Genomic DNA, 22,865 nt, shown 5'->3' on the forward strand with positions numbered 1-22,865 from the left:
TTAGTGATGTAAGTATGACCAAAAATGAATTGTCTTAAAATTTTCAAAAACTAGGTACAGTGCATATAAAATGTATTAATTGAATTTTTGTTATAGAAAAAATTTTCAAAATGCGAGTCAAGAAAAAAAAAGTTCAAGCCGCCACTGGTCCAAGGTATATGTGTAGCTGATGGCGGTTATTCACAGACACAGTTTATATATACCCCACATTCTAATCCTATTACAAATGCACAAAAGAGATACAATTATGCTCACATTAGAACAAGGAATGTGGTTGAATGTGTCAATGGTTTATTAAAAAGTCGATTTCGTTGCCTCAGTCGTAAATTAGGAACTGCGACTACAACATCGAGTAATATCATAGTTGCATGTGTAATATTACACAATATTTGTATTAAATATAAAATAGACCTGGATTTTGATGAAGATGAATCACAGTTTCAACCAGAAACAGTCGATGCAGAAGTATTTGTTGATGGTGGAAATGGATTCAATATAAGAAACTCTTTTATAAATAGACACTTTAACTAAACTTATAGATTAGTAGATATTTTAATAAAATAAACATTAACATAAATTAATAAATAACATTTTTATAAAAAAGTAACACTATACATTTTTAATTACAATATAATAATCAGTATTTTTATCACATAAAATTAATATAAGAAAATTAAAATAAGGTTTAACATTAATAGTATAAGTTAGTAGGTTACCATACCTATACATATATTTGCATTTTTTTTATTGCATTTTATATTATATTATATTAATATTGTTATATTTTTTTCAAATACATATCACATTTGTTATTTATTAATTTTCACTTGCATATTAAAAAAAAATAAGTTATTTAGGAACATTTAGTTATTTTAGTCTATAGGTATAAAAGGTATTTTAAATATACTTAAAATTATTTATTTTTATTTATTTTAATATTTACATAATAATAAAAAAGTTAATAACATATTTACAATAGACTTACTGATTAATTTTATTTTTATATTTTTGCTTTGCTAATAAAAGCTTTAGGTTGGCCTCTTCTAAGTTAATAGCATGAATAATAGCATCTTGTTCTATTAATAATTCTTGTCTTTTGATCCTAACTTTTGACTCTTCACTAAGCGCTTCAAGTCTAGCTTTGTCAAAAGTAGGATCATTATTTAAAGAAGCGGTTCCTGAAAAGAAATATAAATATAAAATATGTTCATTTTTAGATAGCTTACACATTGTCTACTTGTTTTTTTAAACACTTTTTTGGGATTATTTGTAATGCGTTCATCTTCGTCGTTTATATCTAAAAATAAAGAATTGAGTACTTACAGTAAGTTTTTTTAAGTGCATAGTGAATATTTAAATGAATTCAAACCTTCTTCATGTTCACGAGTTAAATTAATATGCTCTTTAGCAGCTATTTCAACATTTTGATCATCTGTCAACACAGAATAATCATAATCTGAAAACAATCATTGGTATATCAGCATAAAATGACTATTTTACATAAAAACAAATTTAAACAAGAGTATTATTATTATAATAATAATAATAATGTTTATTGCAACAGTGAAAATTGTATACATTTTATAAATACTTAATTTATATACATTGCGCTTCCCCCTATAAGCCTAGCTTGTGCTGGGGGAGCGGTCTTTATCTTAATATTACATAATGAAAATTATTTAAAAATATTACATTAGGTAGAATTGATTATAAAATAAACTGTAACTAAATATAATTAGAATAAAATAAAAATATAAAACAAAGATAATTATGATGTTTACAAGACGGTATGGATAAAACACTATAAATTTAAATTCAGATGTAAAACATGCCATTTGAATGACCTTAGACTAGAAAAATCGTTTACATTAATATTTAATTTTTGACATAGTTTTAGACCCTTGTATAAACACTTTTTTGACCAAATACTTTATTATAAATGGGTAGACTTATATTAATATTATTACTGTATCTTGTATCATGATCATGATCTAGGAAGGGAATTAAATGTTCATGTTTATAAAGTCCAATAAGAGTAGATAAATTAAAAATAAACTTAAAATTATTAACTTTTAATTCATTATATATAAATTTAGTATTGCATTCAGTATCTATTTGCATAGATAAATTTAATAAATATTTAATAATGCAATTTATAGTAGTTATTAATCTGGATAAATGATTATTAAATGTTCCTCCCCATATTGAGATACCATACGAATAAATTGACTGTACCAAGGATAAATAAATTATTCTTTTATATGAATTATTAAAAATATATCTTACATCTTTAAATATGAAAAAGAATTTATGTATAATATTGTTCACATAATTAATATGATTATTCCATTTTAGTCTGTAATCAATAGAGCTAGGATTTTGGTGACTTTTGCATTTTTTTTCTTTAAGTGCTATACAATTCTAACCAAAAACTAAATTTTTTTCGTGATTTAACAATGAAGAATATGTAATTTTTATTTTGCATTTTTTTGCATTTTTTGCATTTTTTGTGTTAATTGCATTTTATTGCATTTAGAGGTCATTTTTACGTAATATTACAAATATTACGTTCATTTTGTGTATTTTAACTAATTTTTGTTTATTTTAAGCTTTTTTAATACGTGTTGTAAAGGTTATCCCAATTAGTACCTATAGGCAATTACCTACCTAAGAGTAAGTAAGATAAACATATCGAACGAACCCAAAACTATATAGGTATACAATAGTAGCTTTAGTAGTCGTATTCGTACCTATATGGTTCTACACCGATCTGTAAACTATTGTATACTGAACAAATAATATTACGACTAATATTAAAAATTAATATTAAACCTTCAAGGGTTCAAAGTTTTAAAAAAAAATATCTGCTATTCTGGACGGTGAAAATACAAGTAGAGATGGTATTCCGGAAGACCTAACTTTAAATGATATGGTTCATTTCAAATATGTCCCTGTTACTTCTGTGGACGTTGAACGAAGTTTTTCTTCATATAAAAACATTTTATCTGACCGCCGTCGCAGCTTCCTGTTTGAAAATCTTAAGAATCATCTAATTGTGCAATGCAATAATATGTGTACAGGTAAAAAAATATGACATATTTTTCATTAATTTATTTTAATATATGATTTTATTGATTTTTCAGAATAATTATACCAGGAAGCGGTTGAATTCACAAGTCAAATTTATACCTATTTTATTCATAAATCATAATTATTAATTAATATTTTAAAAATAAATTTTTTCACTCATCTAAGTACATTTTTTGGTCATTTTTTAAGTTCATTTTTTAGAGTTTTTAGGTCATTTTTGCATTTTTGTGTATTTTTTAGGTCATTAAAATCCTAGCTCTAGTAATCAATAATTAAGCCAAGATATTTTAATTCTTTTACTTGTTCAAGTATAATGCATTTTGGTGTACATTTATTAATCAAAATTGAATTACATTCTAAAGAATGAACCTTTATTATATTTGTATATATAGTGTTATAATCTTATGTTGTTCAAGATATAATATAATTATTATCTATCGCGTTATTCCGAGACCAAGTTCGACGACCTTTGTACAGATTAAGCTCGGCAAGTTCAACAGTCGTCCCCTCCTCTCTTGCCTGTTGTATTGTTCTTCCGCGACCGTCGTACGAGACGTCGCCTTTGTCGCGTGTGCGTCGTTTTTCATTGTGGGCCATTTTGTGCCATTTTTGTGTCATTCGGCATCGTTGACGTAGTTTTATTAAAAAACATTTGCGGACCGTTTCTTTAATTATACCTTTTTTTTTATATCCTGTCGTGCGGGATATCGCCACTGTTGTGCGTGGTGCGTGGGCGCATTTATTCGTGTTTTGGCCGTGTGAGCCGTTGATGCTTGATACCGCGTATTAATGCTTATTTATTAATTGCAAGATCCCTGCATCGTCTAAGGTATTATTATTGTGTCGTTGTGCGGGACGTCATCTTTACTTTTCGTCTCGTCCCTTGCTCCATTACGAGTACGTGAAATACGTAATAAAAATATCCCGCAAATTAGTGTGTCAATGACCTGGCGCCTGTCACCTAAAATAGAGTGATATCGGATCCAGTAATTAAGCGCAGCAAGTCTGGTGGTCACACTGCGAGGGAATCAGCCGTCGGCGGAGATTAGCAGCTACTTACTGGTATCGTTATTTTTGTGGTTATAACGGACGAGGTACGGGTAAGTTTCCTCCGTTATTACCAACAGTTGCTAATGTCGACGTATATTCGGATACGTCGAGACGCGAAGTTATTACCGCCCGTTCAAGGGTTAGGTAAAAGAGAAAAAATTAACAAAGTTGTTTATCTTTACTCGGGCGCGAAACGCCGAAAGAAATCACAGTTTTTATTGACAAACAAAATTATAAATATGGTTTAAAAACAAAAAGATGTCGTCGGCAGACGTAGTTCGGATGAACATGAAAGTCACGTGAAGGGGCGCGTATCGTACAAGAGTTCGCGAACGAGCAAGGAAATCGAAACGACTTGTTCATAGGAACGGCGCGAGCGAAGAGGCTCGTACGAAATCGCCTCACGGGCGACGTGCCGGCGATGAGAAGTAGTCGTGCGCGGAGGGGGGCACAGTCGCGACAGTTCGGGCGATGACAACATAACATAAAATAAATATACAAATACAAAATATAATATAGAGACAAACTAGGGTTGGCAAAACTGCTCTCGCGAAAGCGAGTGGTGATACCGGCCGTATCGCCACATTTTGTTTACATACTATCCGTGATAACAGTGATATCGATCATTATTATTATTTATTATTGATTGTCAGTTATATTATTTTTCTATTTATTTTATTTGGGCGCCCGTATTTTTATTATTCATAATATTGTGTCTGTGTATTTTATATGACGAGTGTTACAATATATATTTATAGCACGACGGTGCACATAAATTAATAGTTTATTCGTTATAATATTGGTCACCCACTCCATGTACGATAGCTTCCTATATAGTCTGGGTTTTTATTAGCTTACCATCCTTGGCTAACCGCCTTAAGTAGGAGCCTGGTGGTACATGTGTATTGAAAAAAATATATTTAGACTTCGATAAATTTAATTTTAGTTTGTTTTTGCAAAACCAAGTATTAATATTATCTAGGGTTTTATTTGCTTCAGAATACAAGGTATCTATAGTTCGTTCCGATATTAAAATTGATGTATCATCAGCAAAACTTAATATTTCTGTATTAAAATTTGTTTCTATACTTAATAGATCATTTATAAAAATTATGAATAATAAGGGGCCTAGTACTGTGCCTTGTGATATTTTCAAAGTGTCACTATAATGATCATTAAGTTTAACTTTTTGGGTTCTATTGCTTAGAAAGGATTTTAATAAGTTATTTGGCAGTCCACGAATACCTGCGTTTTCTAATTTTAATAGTAATAAATTATGATCAACACAATCAAACGCTTTATGTACATCAAGGAAAATACCCATAACTTTATAATTTTTATTAATATTTTTTCTTATAAAATTATCAACATTGAAAAGAGCATCCGTAGTGGATAACCCTGGTCTAAAACCTAATTGTTGCTTAGAAAAAAATTTATTTTTATTTAAAAAAATCAAACATTCTGCTTTTGTTGCATTTTTCAAAAATTTTAGAAAGAGTTATAGATAATGATATCGGCCGATAATTTCCACATAATAATTTATCACCCCCTTTGAATAATGGAATTACAATACATTTTTTAAAATTATGAGGATATACATCAGTTTGTAGAGATTTATTATAAATAATTGATAAAGGTAAGGATATAGAATTAGAAATGTTTTTAAGTATGTAATTTGATAATTCATTTTCGTAAAAAAATGTATTATTTTTTATTTTATTTATGTGATTTATAATTGCTTCATTACTGATTGGTTTAAAAAATGAACATTCATTAATGATTTGATTATCATTAACAAATAACGTATCATGGTTTACGTTTTCTATTTCTAAATTATTTCCAACATTTACATAAAATTCATTTAACTCGTTACAGATTTCTTTTTTTGATTCGGTAATTAAACCGTCTTTCTTTATTATCTTATTTATATTACATACTTTAGTTTTATTTGATTTTCCAATTACCTCATTTATAATGTTCCATACTTGTTTATTATCTGACTGAGCGATTAATAATTTATTTTGATAATAAAGTTGTTTTGATTTCCTAATTAAATCATACAATAAGTTTCTATACATATTATACAATTTTTTAAAACTTATATCAAAGGGTCTTGATTTTAATTTGGCAAATAATTTTTCCCTGTTTCGGATTGAAGTTATTATTCCGTTAGTAATCCAATCTTTTAGTTTTATAATTTTTTTAGGTTTGTAGCTATTTACAGAGAAGGTAGAGTGATAAATGAATTCTGTTATTTTGTTATTTAAAATTTCAACCATATTGTCTACATTTTCGTTATCTAAACAGGAATACCAATTTTCTGTGCTGATTAATAAGTTTAAGTGAGTAAAATTTACCTTATTTTTATTTAAATTTTGACAAGTATTTATATCAGTATTAACTTTATCAGATAAAATCAATATTGTAGCATAATGATCAGTTATGTCACATTTTAATATATATGAATTTATTTCATTAGTATCGACATTTTTAATAAATATGTGATCAATGCAAGATTTAGAGGATTCAGTGACTAGTAAAATTATTAATACATGTTATAAATCCATTTGCTGCCAAAATGTTTTGATACTCATTATTAATATTTGAATTACCCAATATATCAATATTAATATCACCGCAAATAATACTTGGACATTTATTGTTATTATGAGATAAGAACGAGTTTAAACTTTTAATAAATATTTCTAGATTATCGTTCGGTGATCTATATATACAAGTTAATGATACAATTTTTTCATTTAATTTAATTTTAAGAAATATTGAGTTACAATTTAATAGTACTTGATTTTCCATTTGAAGTATACTTAGGAATTCTTTAATAAAAACTGTAACTCCGTCACTGTTATTTAGTGTTCCTAAAGAATTAAAAGATTTATAACCATTTAAAGTATATTCAAGGTCATTTAAAGCCATGTTTCACATAGAATAATAATATCAAAAAGATTTTTAATTGAGCTAAGTAACATTGCAAGTTGATCAAAATGAGCGTTAATACTTATAATATTAATTTGAAAAATTGAAAATTCATTATTATTTAAGGGGATATCAGCTATGGAATCTACATAACTAGAGTTAATATTATTTACATTTAATATTGCATCTATATTTAATATATTTTTATTGATTTAAGAGTTTAAAAATTAATTTTATAAATATATTTATATTTATTTTCTACGTAGGAAATAAAAATATACTAACTATAGTTTTTCAATGTCTTGAGGAGATTTAATTTTTATTATTTTGGAGTCTTCATTTTTCCTCACAAGAATATCCGCATTCGATAGCCAAACAAATTTATATAATTTTTCTTTCGCAGCGGATCTTGTTTGTGCAAAAAGTGCTCTTTTAGATTTTGTAATACGCTCATTAATGAATATTTTTTCTTTCGGCCAACTATTAATTAATATATCTGCTGTCAGTTTCAATGATTTTCCATTACGAATTAGATTTTTGCGCATATCAAGTGTTGCTAATTTTGCGGTAATAATATTATGCTTTGATGTAAAGGAGTTAATTCTATAGGCTTCAATTACTTTTAATTCTGTGTTAGTTTTATTCCCGATTTCTTCTATTATAGAAATACAATCTTCGTTAGTGGTTTTAGGTATACCCGTTACGTCCACTGATATTCCTATCAGAATTTTATAGATTGTGTTGTTATATTTCATCGATTTTACTTTTCAGTACGGAAACTTCATCTGTTAGTCGTTTGTTTTCTGCTATTATTTTTTCATTTACTTGTTTAATAATTTTCAATTCTCACGATGTTATCAATTTTATTATTAAAAGTATCAAACTGTGAACTCATAAAGGATACTGACTTAATAAGTTCCTCGATTTTTTTTTCCATTGAGTTTCCTGTTATAGCTGTAATTTCATTTGTATGAAATTTTGGAGATTTGGGTGTATGTGCTTTACAATCAGTACACAAATATCTCGATTTTGTATTATTAGTCATTTTTTTAAAACTTTGTTCGGTATAGCCTGTACAATAGAAATGTAATATATTTTTACACATAGAACATTCGAGTATATCTTCTTTGTGTGAAGATGTCTCAAGACATTTAACGCACTTAAACACCATTTTAATAGGTAAAAAATATTAAGGTATTAAAATAAATTTAATCAAGAAAATTAAAACTGGTAACGTAACGTAAAACAGTGAAACACAACCTACTCAGACGAAGTTCAGATAAGATTATATTAATGTATTTCTATAGATTACTTTGTAAAATAATATCCAAATTCTCTGGTGTTGGTGATGCCATATCTCTTCTTAATGCATCTGAATCATGAACACCATGAATTTCAACATCAGTTATTTTTGTCAAAAACTGATCAATAACTTCACTTGCTATATTGGAACATGCTACTTCTTCTGGCCCACCGCCAGTTTTTTTCTACTTCGCTTTTCTGCACAGAGCTCTGCTTTTTTTGCATTTTTTCTATTTTCCCTACATTTTCTAAGGTTAGTAGTAGTACGTTATTACAATCATAAAATATCATACGTTAAACAAAAATTTCACTTATTACACTATGTGTTGCACTAATTAAATAGCTTACAGTAATGTTTAACGAAGCAGCATTGAATTCATTTGTGACTATTCTCCAGTATTTAGTTTATTGTGCTACTTGTACAGCTCCCTTGTGCTTATTTTCTAATACATTTCTGTATTTATATAGTAGGCTATCAAGCAAATTTAATTCATCAGCTTGAAAAACCGGGTTTCTTTTAATTACTTTTTCAGACATTTTTCAAACTTTTAAATAAAAATGAAACTCAAAAATAAGATAACAAAATAATATTATTTCTTGATAAATAATTTAAGCGGGAAAAGATAAATTTCAGTGATAACACAATGATAACAAGAAAAATGTATTTAATCTCCCTGATAATAGCAATTAGAAAATTCTTAGGTATAATATTTGCTTAGTATATACTTTACTGAGTGAATTATAAGAATTTTCTATGAATACGATGTCGTTTAAAAATCTAATATTTCACTTAGTAAAGTATATACTAAGTTGTAGTTAAATGCAATCTATGAATATAGCTATTATTATTTAGGTTATTTACTCAAAAATGGTAAAGTAATAAGATAATTAGCCATATTCATAGATCGTACTAAGTCAACACTTAGTGAAAACTTAGTTTAAATAATTATTTTAATATTCAAAAAATAATTTTAGTAAATACTAAGTATATTCTTAGTAAAATCTAAAAGTTAGTAAATCAGTATTCATAAATAGGATACACATGAAGTTAGACGGGAGATATTTAGTGAAATCTTAGTGCTCTTTAGTGCTCACTTAAACAAAAGTTATTTATTATAAATAATAATTATAATTGAGTTAAAATGGATGATTATATGGATATAGACTATATGGATGACAATTTTAAATTTTTAAAGGGACTAGGCAGAGCACGAAAAACATATAAAAGAAATAATTATATAAATATTGACCCTATTAATTTTTATTCGGACAGTGAGTTTTGTAGGAGGTTCAGATTAACCAAAAAAATATTTTTAAATATTTTAATGCCTATGGTATTTACTGAACAAGGACGTCAAATGCATACAGACCTGAGGGGATTACCTGTGAATAAAATGTGGAAAGTTTTAATAGCATTAAGGTTTTATGCGACTGGATGCTACCAAGTAATTTTGTTTTAATATTAATTTTATATGTTTTTTTAGCATAGATTTTCATTAGATTTTTTGTTTTCAATTTAGTTGGTTAATGGGGATATGTTTGAGTTAAGTTAGTCAACTATTAGGCGAATTATAAAAGATGTGTCTTTGAGAATCGCGAAAAATTTAAGGACGTGGGTTAAATTTCCTTTAACTAATCAAGTAAAAATTATTCAACAAAAATTTTACCAAATATCTAAATTTCCGGGAGATACAATGGCTATAGATTGCACACATATACCCATTAGTAGTCCAGGAGGTGAACAAGAAGAATATTTTCTGGAACAAAAAAGGATGGATGTCATTCAACGTTCAACTAATAGTAGGACCTGATATGGAAATTTTTGATGTTGTGGCCAGATGGCCTGGATCTGTGCATGATTCAAGAATTTTTCAAAATAGTAGAGCATTAGAATTAATGGAAAACGGGTAAAATGGGATCTAGGACATTTTGGCGTGGCCGTTTTGGCGTGGCCGTTTTGACGTGGCCGTTATGGCGTAGCCGTTTTGGCATGAAGCCATTTTGGCATTAGGCCGTTTCGGCGTAAATGTTTCAGATTATTATATTAATTAATTTAATAATTAACTACTAATTTACTAATATTTCTATTTTACTATTATAAGTATATATATTTTTATTTTTTAATAATATTTATTGTATTGTTGGAATTTAATAATTTAATGATAAGTTTGTATTACTATGCTGTACTTGAGCCCTATGGACGTTTATAAAAATAATAATTAACCAGTTGACCAGACGACATTGTACCTATACTATCGATTGACTTGATTATCTACGTTTTTAGTGATACCTACGTATGTTTAATAATAGTATACCTTCATCGATTCTTTTCTGCCTTGGGATAAGTTTATCATTTTTTCCATCTTACATTATGGTCATTTATAACGTGCTTAAAAAAGATTCAAGCTGGAAGGGATACATATTTATTACAATTGGAATCAGGAAGATCTCCCCCTAAAAAACTTAAAAAATATATTGACATAGATAAACGATTATTAAAAATAATTCAAGAATCAGATACACGAGACATGTTAACATATTTAAGAGGTGTAGCACATAATATTTCTTTACAATAGTAAGTTTTTTAACTATGAATTTTTAATTATATTTTTTTTATAGACTGAATTTTTTTAATTGTTTAAATAATAATAAATAATTTTAATAATGTTTTTTAGTAATTTTTTTAACTATAAATTTTTAATTATATTTTTTTAATCAACTGAATTATTTTAAATTGTATAAATCAGTCTCGCGGTGGAAGCCAAACGATACGCACGTAGTTCGCGCTCCCGTCCGTCTCTTTAATAGTGCACGCATTAGCGTAATGTAAAAAGTCGTGATTAATCTTTAATCATTATCAACAGTGTTAAACTTACCGCCATTTTATTAAAAAAGTATAAATTTCTATACAGCTATTATGCATTTATGCTAAACTGCTCACAAACTTTTGCTTAAGTAGTAAGTACGTACGTAAAACGTGCTATTATTTATTTCATAGTTACCGCGATTGTAATTACATAACTGTTTCGTACGGTTATCTTATCTACTGACCGCCGTCAGGCGGTCTCATTAAAAATAATTACCCACCGCTTTGAATTATGTCGTCAACGAAAATCAAACATAATACCATTAGTGCAAATACTAATCAACAGACTAATACTAAAACAAATACGTACAAACAAACCGCAAACGTAAATGATAATACTCAATCCCATCCGACTCACGGCAACTCAGCTGTGGACGTAAATACAAGTGACGGCTTCTCTCTGGTTAAAGGTAAAAGAATTCTCTCTACCTCCTCGCAAGCGTCATCTTCAAGCGTTACTACTAATACACCTCAGTTACATAATAACAAAAAAACAAAGCTGTTCAAAACTACTAATCGTTATCAAATTCTCTCTCAAGATATTGACCCTGGTCCCGACCCGCCATTGTCTCCAAATTTGGATAATGACGGCCACAATGATTTGTATTTAAACCTCCACCTCCAATTTTCGTAAGAGGTGTAAACAAGTACTCAAATTTAACGACAGCACTCATTGAACAAATTGGCGTTGACAATTTCTTCTGCAAAGCGTCCGCCGATCGTCTGAAAATTCAAACAGCAAACCCACAATCCTATAGATCCTTGATTCATTTCCTAAAAGAGGAAGGTGCAGAATATCATACATATCAACTTAAAGAGGATAAACCTCTCCGTGTTGTCATACGTAACCTGCATCACACCACGGAACCAGACACAATCAAAGAGGAACTTGAAGTTCGTATGTTTGAAGTTAGACGTGTTACAAATGTTCTTCACAGAGTGACCAAAGCTCCACTCCCTCTCTTTTTCGTAGACTTAGAGCCGCAAATCAAGTCTAATGATATTTTTCAACTTACCTCACTTTTACACACAAAAATTAGAGTTGAGGAGCCCTACAAGTCCAAAATCCTAAGCCAATGCGTAAACTGTCAAGAGTATGGTCATACGAAAACCTACTGCGGCTACCCGCCAAGATGTGTTCGTTGTGGTGCTGGTCATAAGACTCCAGACTGTCCAAATCAACGTTCGGACCCTCCAAAATGCGCACTCTGCTCGGGCAACCACCCTGCAAGTTACAAAGGATGTTCCATCTACAAGGACCTTCAGCGTGTCAAAAAACCATTTACAAAAAGTAACTTTGTATCAACTAACACTAAAACAAACTTTTCAAATGTTAAAGATAGTCGTCCCCCCAATGACACTCACCTAAACCAGTCTAATACCCACTTCCCCACCTATGCTCAGGCCACTTCTGGAAGACCTGTTAATAACGCTGCTTCTGAAACAACTCCAGATTTAAATAATACTATCACTAGATTTCTTGAGGAATTTAAATCTCTTTTAAATCCTCTTATGTCACTACTTACCACAGTAATAGACAAACTACTTACCAAATTATAATGTCTTGCAACACAATTACAAATAAATCTCTATTAATACTTCAATTTAATGCAAACGGTTTAAAAAACCATGCCTTAGAACTCCAAACTGTACTTTATAACAAACGTGTTGACATTGCCCTGATTACTGAGACACATTTAACTAAATATTCAACCATTCACATCCCTGGATATAAACTATTAAAAACCAACCACCCTGATGGTACAGCCCATGGTGGTGTTGCCATACTAATTAAATCTACAATCCTCTTTGAACTCCTTCCTAACTATTGTCTCGATCACCTTCAATCATGTGCAATAATTGTAAAATTAAATAATATTCCCATTACTATTGCTGCGATTTACTCCCCTCCCAAACACAAGATCACAGTACAGAACTATACTAATTATTTTAACACAGTTGGTAACAATTTTATAATTGGCGGTGACTTTAATGCAAAGCACCACTCTTGGGGTTGTCGTGCAAACAACCCGCGTGGTTCAGTCCTTCACAACTTTGTGTCTCAAAACAATTTTAAAGTTCTTGCTCCCCCAGGTCCGACTTATTGGCCGACCTCAGTCCGAAAAAATCCAGATATTTTAGATATTTTTATTGCAAAAATCCCAAGCAACATTCACTGTAATACTATTAACATCCTAGACTTAAATTCTGACCATTCTTCAGTAATTTTAACTCTTAATGCCTCCCCTCCTCTACGTCCTATATCACCAAAGTTATTTAATCGGACCACAAATAAACTCCAATTTAACGAATTAGTAGACCAACGTATACAACTTAATGTCAAACTAAAATCTAAAGATGACCTGGATTCAGCTGTTAACAATTTTACAAATATTATCCAATCGTCGGCTTGGTCATCATCAAAACAAACCACTCCCCCTTCGAACTTGTCACCTATGCCTGCCCACATTCGCGAAGTTATAGTTCAAAAACGCAGGGCTAGAGCGCATTATCAGCGCTCCCGACTTCCCTCACATAAACAAATGTACAACAAACTGTCTAATTCTCTTAAAAAATTACTAGCCAAATACAAATCAAATTCATACACAAGTTACTTAACAAATCTCTCTCCTACAGACGGTAGTCTATGGAGAGCAACAAAAAATGTGTGCAAAACTAAAACCCCAAATATTCCAATCAAAAAACCCGATGGTAGCTTAGCAGTCACAGATTCTGATAAAACTGAAGCATTCAAACAACATCTTTCTGATATTTTTGTCCCTCATTCTGATATATTCTGTCCCCATAATATAAACTCTGTAGAAGAGTTTCTTAATATTCCGCTCCCAGCCTGTCTCCCCGTCAAACACTACCCCAAATGAAGTGAAATATACTATTGACAAATACCCCCTTAAAAAATCTCCTGGGTTTGATCTTATCACAGCCGAAGTTGCCAGATGCCTCCCCAAAAAAGCAATTATTCACCTCACACATATTTTCAACTCTGTCCTTAGACTTTCCTACTTTCCAATACTTTGGAAATACTCAATTATTATTCTTGTCCCCAAGCCAAATAAACCTCCTGACTCTATCTCCTCCTTTCGACCAATAAGTCTGTTGCCTTTTTTCGCAAAAATCCTGGAAAGACTCTTACTGAAACGTATTCTACCAAGCTTAACGACAAATTCCGTTCTCCCCGACTACCAATTTGGGTTCCGCAGTGCTCACTCAACAATACATCAAGCTCATAGAGTTATTGACTCAATTTCCTTTGCACTTGAAAAAAAATCATATTGCACATGTGCTTTTTTAGATATCTCACAGGCTTTCGTTAGGGTTTGGCATGACGGGCTCTTATTCAAACTTAAAAAATTTCTGCATCCGGTTTATTTTTTAATTATCAAATCTTATCTCTCCGATAGATACTTCAGCACCCGTATAGGTGATACTCTCTCTAGTATAGCCAGAATCTCAGCTGGTGTTCCTCAAGGCGGTATTCTTTCCCCTGTACTCTACAATATATACGCCTCAGATCAACCAATCACCCCACACACTCAAGTCGCTGACTACGCTGACGACAAGGTAATTATTTCCATAAGTCCAGAACCCATCACAGCTTCTAGTCACCTGCAAAATCACCTAACCCTAACGGAAGACTGGTACACTAAATGGAGGTTAAAAATCAACCAATCAAAGTCTGTACACACTACATTTACCCTCAGACTTTCACCTTGCCCTGCTGTCTCCATCTATGGAACCCAAATTCCTAATTCGCAAACAGTGAAATATCTTGGTCTAACCCTAGATCGTAAGCTAACTTGGGCACAGCATACCAAATTGAAGCGTCTTAATCTAAACTCTCGTTTTCGTTTACTCAAATCGTTCATTAATAATAACACACACACTAACCTTAACACAAAACTACTTATCTACAAATCCTTAATCAAGCCAGTTTGGACTTATGGTATTCAGCTATGGGGTAATGCTAAAAAATCGAACCTGAACAAAATACAAACCTTTCAAAACTTAGCCCTCAGAAAACTTCTTAACGCTCTACCCTACGTCTCGAATAGCACTATCCATTCTGACTTAAAAATGAAAACAGTCCATGAAGAAGCAAAAATACACTATAAACGCTTTCATAGCCGTCTGTCCTCTAACCCTAATCCGTTAATACGTGATATCGCAGTCCCGACCATTCCTGGCAATCCGCCCAGACGCCTCAAACGTAGCTGGTGTCGTGACCTCCTTGTTCCGCCCTTGTAATAAAATTCAATTTAAAAAAAAAAAAATTTAATAAACAAACAAATAGAAATCTCTAAGTAGAAAAAAAAATAATAATAACAATAAATCATTAGTGAGTGTCATTACTGGATGGCTTCTCATATCTTGTCTGCCATGTAAATATATATGTTTTATGTTAGTTTTCTAGTTTTAGATATTAATGTTTAATATGTTTATGTTTTTCTACCCTCTGCCTATATACTTATTGTGCCTAATGGGTATAGATTGTATATTTTAAATAAAGAAAAAAAAAAAAAAAAAAAAAAATTGTATAAATAATAATAAAAAATTTTGATAAAATAAAAAGCAGTATTTTACGCCAAAACGGCCTAACGCCAAAATGGCTTCATGCCAAAACGGCTACGCCATAACGGCCACGCCAAAATGTCCCATTTCGGGTAAAATGATATACTATATATGTATAGTGGTTTTAAACCTTTTTAACAATGCGACACACTTCATTTCCTACAAAATTTTTGCGGCACACCAATCCATAAAATATGCGCCTATATATACATATAAATACATATTTATAAAACTATTAATAGATTTTTCGCAGAACAACACTATAGGCTATAACGTTATGATAAAAATAAAATATTATAATATATTATTATATTATAAAATATTATTATTATTATATTAATAAAAAATATAATATATAACTACAATTTTAATTTTTGATATAACTTTTGTAGGATGTATTGCTGATGGTGGTTATGCAAACATAGTTTGTATACACCCCACATCCAAACCCAATTACTAATGCACAAAAAAAATATAACTATTCTCATATTAGAACCAGGAATGTGGTCGAGAGAGTGTATTGAAGAGTCGATTCCGTTGTCTTTGTCGCAAATTGGGAACTGCAACTAAAACATCGAGTAACATAATAATAGCTTGTGTTATATTACATAATATGTGTATCAAATATAAAATAAACATGCATTTGGATCAAGAAGAACCACAGTTTCAAAATGAGATTGTTGATGCTGAAGTAATGAATGATAGTAGAAATAATGGTTTCAATATAAGAAACTCATTTATAACTAGACATTTTATGTAATAATTTATTAAAGAAATACAAAATAAAGAATATCATACGTTTTATGCTTACAAATGAGATCATACTTTTTTTGATCATGATACAACAAAATTAAAAATCATTTTAAAAATCTTTGGTATACAGGGTGTTCCAAATTTCATGTGACAGCCAAATTCAGCATGATATACTTAAATAAGAGAAAAATGACCTATGTGAAAACCTTTTTGAATCATATAATCTAAAGTAATTTGATATTAATTATTTTTTTTATTAATTAAAAAGGGGACATTTTAGGGGTAACTTTTAAAATTCAAATGGGAACATATATTTTTGAAATATGATTCATATATGATTTATTTTTTAATGAATGTTGACATATCATTCATAATTATGCATAAATAATTAAAGAAGTTATTAACATTTGAATTTTGTATTTTAATTTATAAAATGCCATCAATGAATAATAATAATAGACATTTGTGCTTCTGTTATACACCGATGCATTCTTATACAACCTTAATAATCTTTATGCTGTCTTACTATCAATTTATTATAGTCATAAAACGTATGTTTTGTATCTTAATTTAAGCTTAATATATTACGTAGGAAAAATCGTTTCATTGTATTGAAAATAAAAATAAAAAAACACATTAGATAACAATATAATATACCTACATGATATTACAATACGTAATATATTATATATTGTTCTATTTATAATCTTAACATAATATTTATTATTTATAATATAAAATTATAAACAAAAATCATACAGTAAATAAATAGGCAATAGCTATTTATATCAAATTGTTGTATAAATTATATTATACAGCATACAATAATTTAAAATATATACAAATAGGTACCTGTATTTTTCGACTAATTTAGGTACCTAAATATATTTTTTTATTTAAATAATAGGTAATAACTAGGGCCCGGTAGTTCATGCATTTACATGTTTTTACTGAGTGCATCAAAACGTTGCTTGATGAGATAAAAATTTGAATCGCAATCTATCGAGTTCAAAAATGAAATTTTAATGTACATATTTTCGCATATTTTGAGGTTTTTTAAAAATATATGCATATACTTTGAAAAAAAATTGCATTTTACTGCATTTTACTGTTATTATTATTATTATTATTGTTTTTTTATTAATATTTCATGATAATGTCGGACTTTGATTATATTTCCAAATGTATTTGTTGAAAAATATGTCCTTTTAACGTTGCCAATATAAAATAAAAACCTGATTAAAATTAGCGTCGTTGCTTGGTCGGACTGATAATTGTCATTCATTTGTAATTGAAACCCTAACTAAATATTCAAAATCCCTAGTTGTAAATTTTAATTCTTGAAGTACATATAACATATTAAATCATATTAAAATTGTGGATATTTTTTCCCCATCTTTTAATTATTATTTTTACCAAAAAACAAAAAAAAACTTAATGTAAAAAAAAACAAAATACACATTTAGATCATATTTTAGTGATTTTAAGCGTATATTTTGATAGTTTTTAATGCATGAACTTTCAGGCCCTATTAATACTATTATCATACTTTTATTTTGTTTGAATAAACTTAATATTAGATATACCATTTCTAAACACTGCAAAATGACAACATTGATTTCGAAAACTTGTATGATTAAATTTCGCGTTCAACATAAAGCTAAATGATGCATAAAAATAAAACAGTTTTTGAAAGAACATCACCTTTTCACAACATAAAGATATGATTTATCCAATATTAAATAATAATAACTAGGGCTTGGATGTTGTTACAATGATTAAAAGTTATTAAAGACTTAAGGTTATAGCTAGACTTGGGAATTTAAAAGTTTTAAAATCAGACAAATGCAAATAAAAATATGAGCAAGTACAAACATACACTAGAACAAGGCAATTTTTACTGAATTTATTTGAAAATGTGTCTATTATCTGTATTATCAATTTTTCCTTTTTTTGAATAATTGTACCTACCTATCAATATCATTGAATAAAATAACTGATAGGTTAATATGAAGTATATTCATCTGTGGCATGGAGAGTAAAGCCAATGACAAAATTCAAACAATATTTACATAACATTTTTTTCCTCTAATAATATAATATTTAGAAAATATTAAGGGGATCGGTGATGGTGTATATTTAAGGAGTTAGATATAGGCAATATTTAAATTGCGTGCGTGAATCATTTGTGACTGTGTGCGTAGTAAATGATTATTAGTATGTGTACGGGTCTCTGCCCTACACCAGGTACTACCCACTCTACATCTTATCTGCTAATTGTCAAATAACTATAACAACACTGTATAGTAATACACGGCAATAATAATTACGTAAATACCTGCATACGCTGTCTTCTACATTCTATATTATTATTGTTCGATGTCCACTCTACACACGTCTTTTTAGCTTTACTGCAAAAATCTTCACAATTTAATTTTTAATAATTTAAAAATGTATTTGTTTTAAAAACAAGAGTTATATTTATTTTAGGTAGATATAAAGGATTATATATTATAATAATACACGTTGTATGTATTAATTTAGAGAATACATTAAAAAATATATATACAAATATTATGGTTCCGGTAAATCAGATCATATAGGTAATCCTCGATCAAATCTCGAGTCTATAATTTCTGGGACTAAAGATTCCATATAAAATGTTGTGCACTGTGGTTCAATATTATTTTTCCAAAATTCCTCGTTTCTTAATATTTTATCAACTACAAAACCTATAAAAAAATTTAAAATATTAGATTATATTGATTTGAAATAAAAATGAAGTAAAAAGTATAAGTTACCTTTGGGCGTCCACACTACAAAATAGCACCATTTTCGTTTTGTAATATTAAGTTGTCCTTGTACTTGGAAATAGTAACAATTATTTTTTTTTAATATTAGTTTTTCATTATTATAAATCATATATTTTAATTTTTTGTTATTTACAGCTTTTTCCGGTGAATACTCCTTTATACTTTGAGGACACTTAATTTCGACTATTGCATCTTTGCCTATTAGTCCATCAGGGCTTGCGGCTAAATAATTAAGTTTTATGTGTATAAATAACCCTGCTGGTTCAATTTTAACATCAAATTTTTTTTCAAAATCTCTTCTGGCCATTGGTTCATTTTCAATGCCGTACCTATAGTATGAATAAAATAACATTTAACTATTTAGATTTTAGTGTACTTATGCAGTATGCTTGATTACTATAATACAAACCGAGTTGCAGAGTTTCCTTGGAAAATATCATAGAGTATGTTTTTGACGGTGTTTGCCCGAGAAGTGCTTGCTCTAAGCTTACACACTTTGCCAAAATTGGAAGCTGTGAGACGTGGTTTTCTATACTTTTGCCATTCATAAGTATTTGATGTTTACTGTCCCAACACCACCTCCATACAGCTTGACAAACGTGAAAAATACATAGCAAATTTTTACTTTCAGGCCATGTTTTTTCTAATGCATTAATTTCGGCAGTAGCACAATCAGTCATAAATAGCTGAGGGTAACCATTTCCACCAAAAGAATCATCCAGTAAACTTTTCACTAAACCAAAACCTGTACTATATGAAATGTAACTTTGACCTATATTTAAAATAAATTGTTTTGTTTAATTTTTTTTTTTTTAATTTAATAAATTATAGATATATTATTTAATTTCAAAAACTGCTATAAAATACCTTTGGTTATAATAATGGCTAAAGGAACTGCACCTGCTGCACATGGTGCCATCATAAATGTAATACAGTGATTTTCTTTATCACAAGCACTTGTACTGTCCACAAATACTATTTGTCCTGAGGTCTTTAATTTATGCGCTCTTTTCATAAGTGGAGTAATAATAACAACAGAAAATGGGTCTTTTACAAATTTAATAGAAATACTTTGCTTTTCATAAATAATTTGCTTTTCTACAAGTTTCTAAAATTATTGTGTTATAATATATTATCTATTATTAAGAAAGTATTTACTAAATAATTAAATAATTAAATAATATCATAAAAATATCAATTATATTTAAATTATTAATGAAAATAATATTACATATGTGAATGTTGTTACTAACAATGTAAATAGGTATTTAAACAAATATTATTATTATTATTTTATAAATGTTAGGTACTGTGTTAAAACCAAAATTAAACATATTTATTATACAGATACTTGCACAAGTAATGATTAACAACATTATTTTGCTGTAATTGAGTAAATTAAAATTGTATTCAAATTATTACAATTCAAAATAATCACTATAGTATGTTTAGTAGGTATATAAAAAAATATTTATTATTTTGGTAAATAAAATAAAAATTAACACTTAAAATGACAATAATTTAACATTAGTACCCCGTAGTACCTAGGTATTATATTCCTATTTTGGACTTTGAAGTTCAAACAAATATAAAAGCCTAAAGTCAAATTAATTGTAATAATAATATAAAATTATAACATTAGTATCAATGAATTATAAAAAATTAGAAAAGATAAAAGACCACAACTACTCAAAATCCTTTTAAATATGCAATAATTTATAATTGAATTCAAATTCAACACATCCATGATGGTTGATTAACTATTTTGACCTACATGACTCCTGCTTACCTATTTTAAGTTTAAAAACTTCTAACACTTTATTTCTGTTAAATTCTTCAAAGTTGTTAAACTTCAAACTATTTTGACAGTTCTGGGCTTCTGGCAGGTAGAAAAACGTATTACTTTACGTCTTACATATCCAGATATGTATGTTATTATAAAATCATTTGGATTATTAGGAGTTCTTTCAATTATTTCTTTAAGATCGTCGCAATGTATCCCTTGGTCCAATATACGATCCATGCTATTCTCCCAAGAAATTTTACTTTTTTTTTTGAAACATTTTCAGTAACATCCTCTAAGGTCATCAGGGTTTCCAACATTTCACCTCTAGAAACATTGCTACCTTTTGGTGGCTTAACTAATGAATATGTGGAAATTAGTCGAAACATTTGTATATAAAGAACTGAGTCTGGGTGGCCATTTGACCCACAAGCAGACCTCATCATTCCAAAAAAATCTCTAAAAATACATATAAAATATAATTTAACTCATTTTTAGACAATTGTTAATTTTTATTTTACTCCAAGGGCATCTTGATTTAATCTAAATGTCATCACATATTTATAACCACAATTAATTTGCAAAAAACTTGATATTTCTAAACATGCAGTAAGCGATATCTTAAAACCAGAACATGTATTAACAACATAAAGTGTTTGCCATCTGCTATAGATTCCCACTGTTTTATATAAGATAGAAATTCACTAATTGCCTAAAATTTAAAAGTTGTGGTTTAGAAAATGAATACAAATACTATAAATCTATACATAAAGTTATAAAATATATTTTAATTACTGTCCAGTATATTGAATTTGTTTGTAATGCATTTAATGGAGTTCTGGAATTTATTGCAATAATTAATTTTTGTATTCTAGTTATAAATTTAATAGTTGATTCACAATCTGCCAAGTCTTTATGGAACCCTTTCAATAATTGCATAGCTGATGCAATAGGCTCACCGAAAAACTGTATAATATATTAAAATTAACTTAAGTTAATACATTAAATAATCACAATATATATTAAGAATTACTTGAAATGCCATAGCTACATTCATTTTTTGATAATGTTTTGGTCTGATGTGATTACTTGTTAATTTATACGCAATTTTCAAATTATATGATTCTTCATGTTCTAAATCCAATAGTGCTTCCCAATGTTTTAATTTTAAAATACCATCTGGTGTCTGTACAAGTATTAAAATATTAATCATATTTACACCAAATTTAAACATTATTTTATAACAAACCCATGTTTCTTCATGCTTTACAATGAAATATCGTAAATTTTTTATTAAATGGGGGAAATCCGATAGAAACCATAATTGTCTTTTAATATCACTTGGATGGGTCACCCACACTTTTTCTTCTGTTACACCAAACTGTGTCCACATATTTCTATTCCAAGAGGCCCCATCCGTTATAACAGCATCAACAAAAAACCCAGATTTTTTCAAAAGTATTATACATTCTATAATCAAATGGTGCAAAACAGTTCCAGTAGCACATCCTTTTGACAAAAAGCATGCTACTGCCTGAACCCATCTTCCCTGGAATGGCTGAAACATAATGACAAGACCATGGTCTCCCTTTTTTGACTGCTGGTGAAGAGAAGTGTGTTCACCTAAGTCGGTAAAACCAACCATTTTTAATTTTTTTGTGTCAAATTTCACAGCTTCGCCAAC

The 22,865-nt window shown here is 29.0% G+C and overlaps 1 pseudogene; it reads right to left on the reverse strand.

Annotated features, from left to right (window-relative positions):
* Nucleotides 1-981: 981 nt before the first annotated feature.
* On the reverse strand, nucleotides 982-8,913 carry LOC132925389 (uncharacterized; annotated as a pseudogene).
* Between the last annotated feature and the right edge of the window lie 13,952 nt (nucleotides 8,914-22,865).

The sequence above is a fragment of the Rhopalosiphum padi genome, chromosome 3 (genome assembly GCF_020882245.1).
Source record: "Rhopalosiphum padi isolate XX-2018 chromosome 3, ASM2088224v1, whole genome shotgun sequence".
NCBI classification, from domain to species: Eukaryota; Metazoa; Arthropoda; class Insecta; order Hemiptera; family Aphididae; genus Rhopalosiphum; species Rhopalosiphum padi.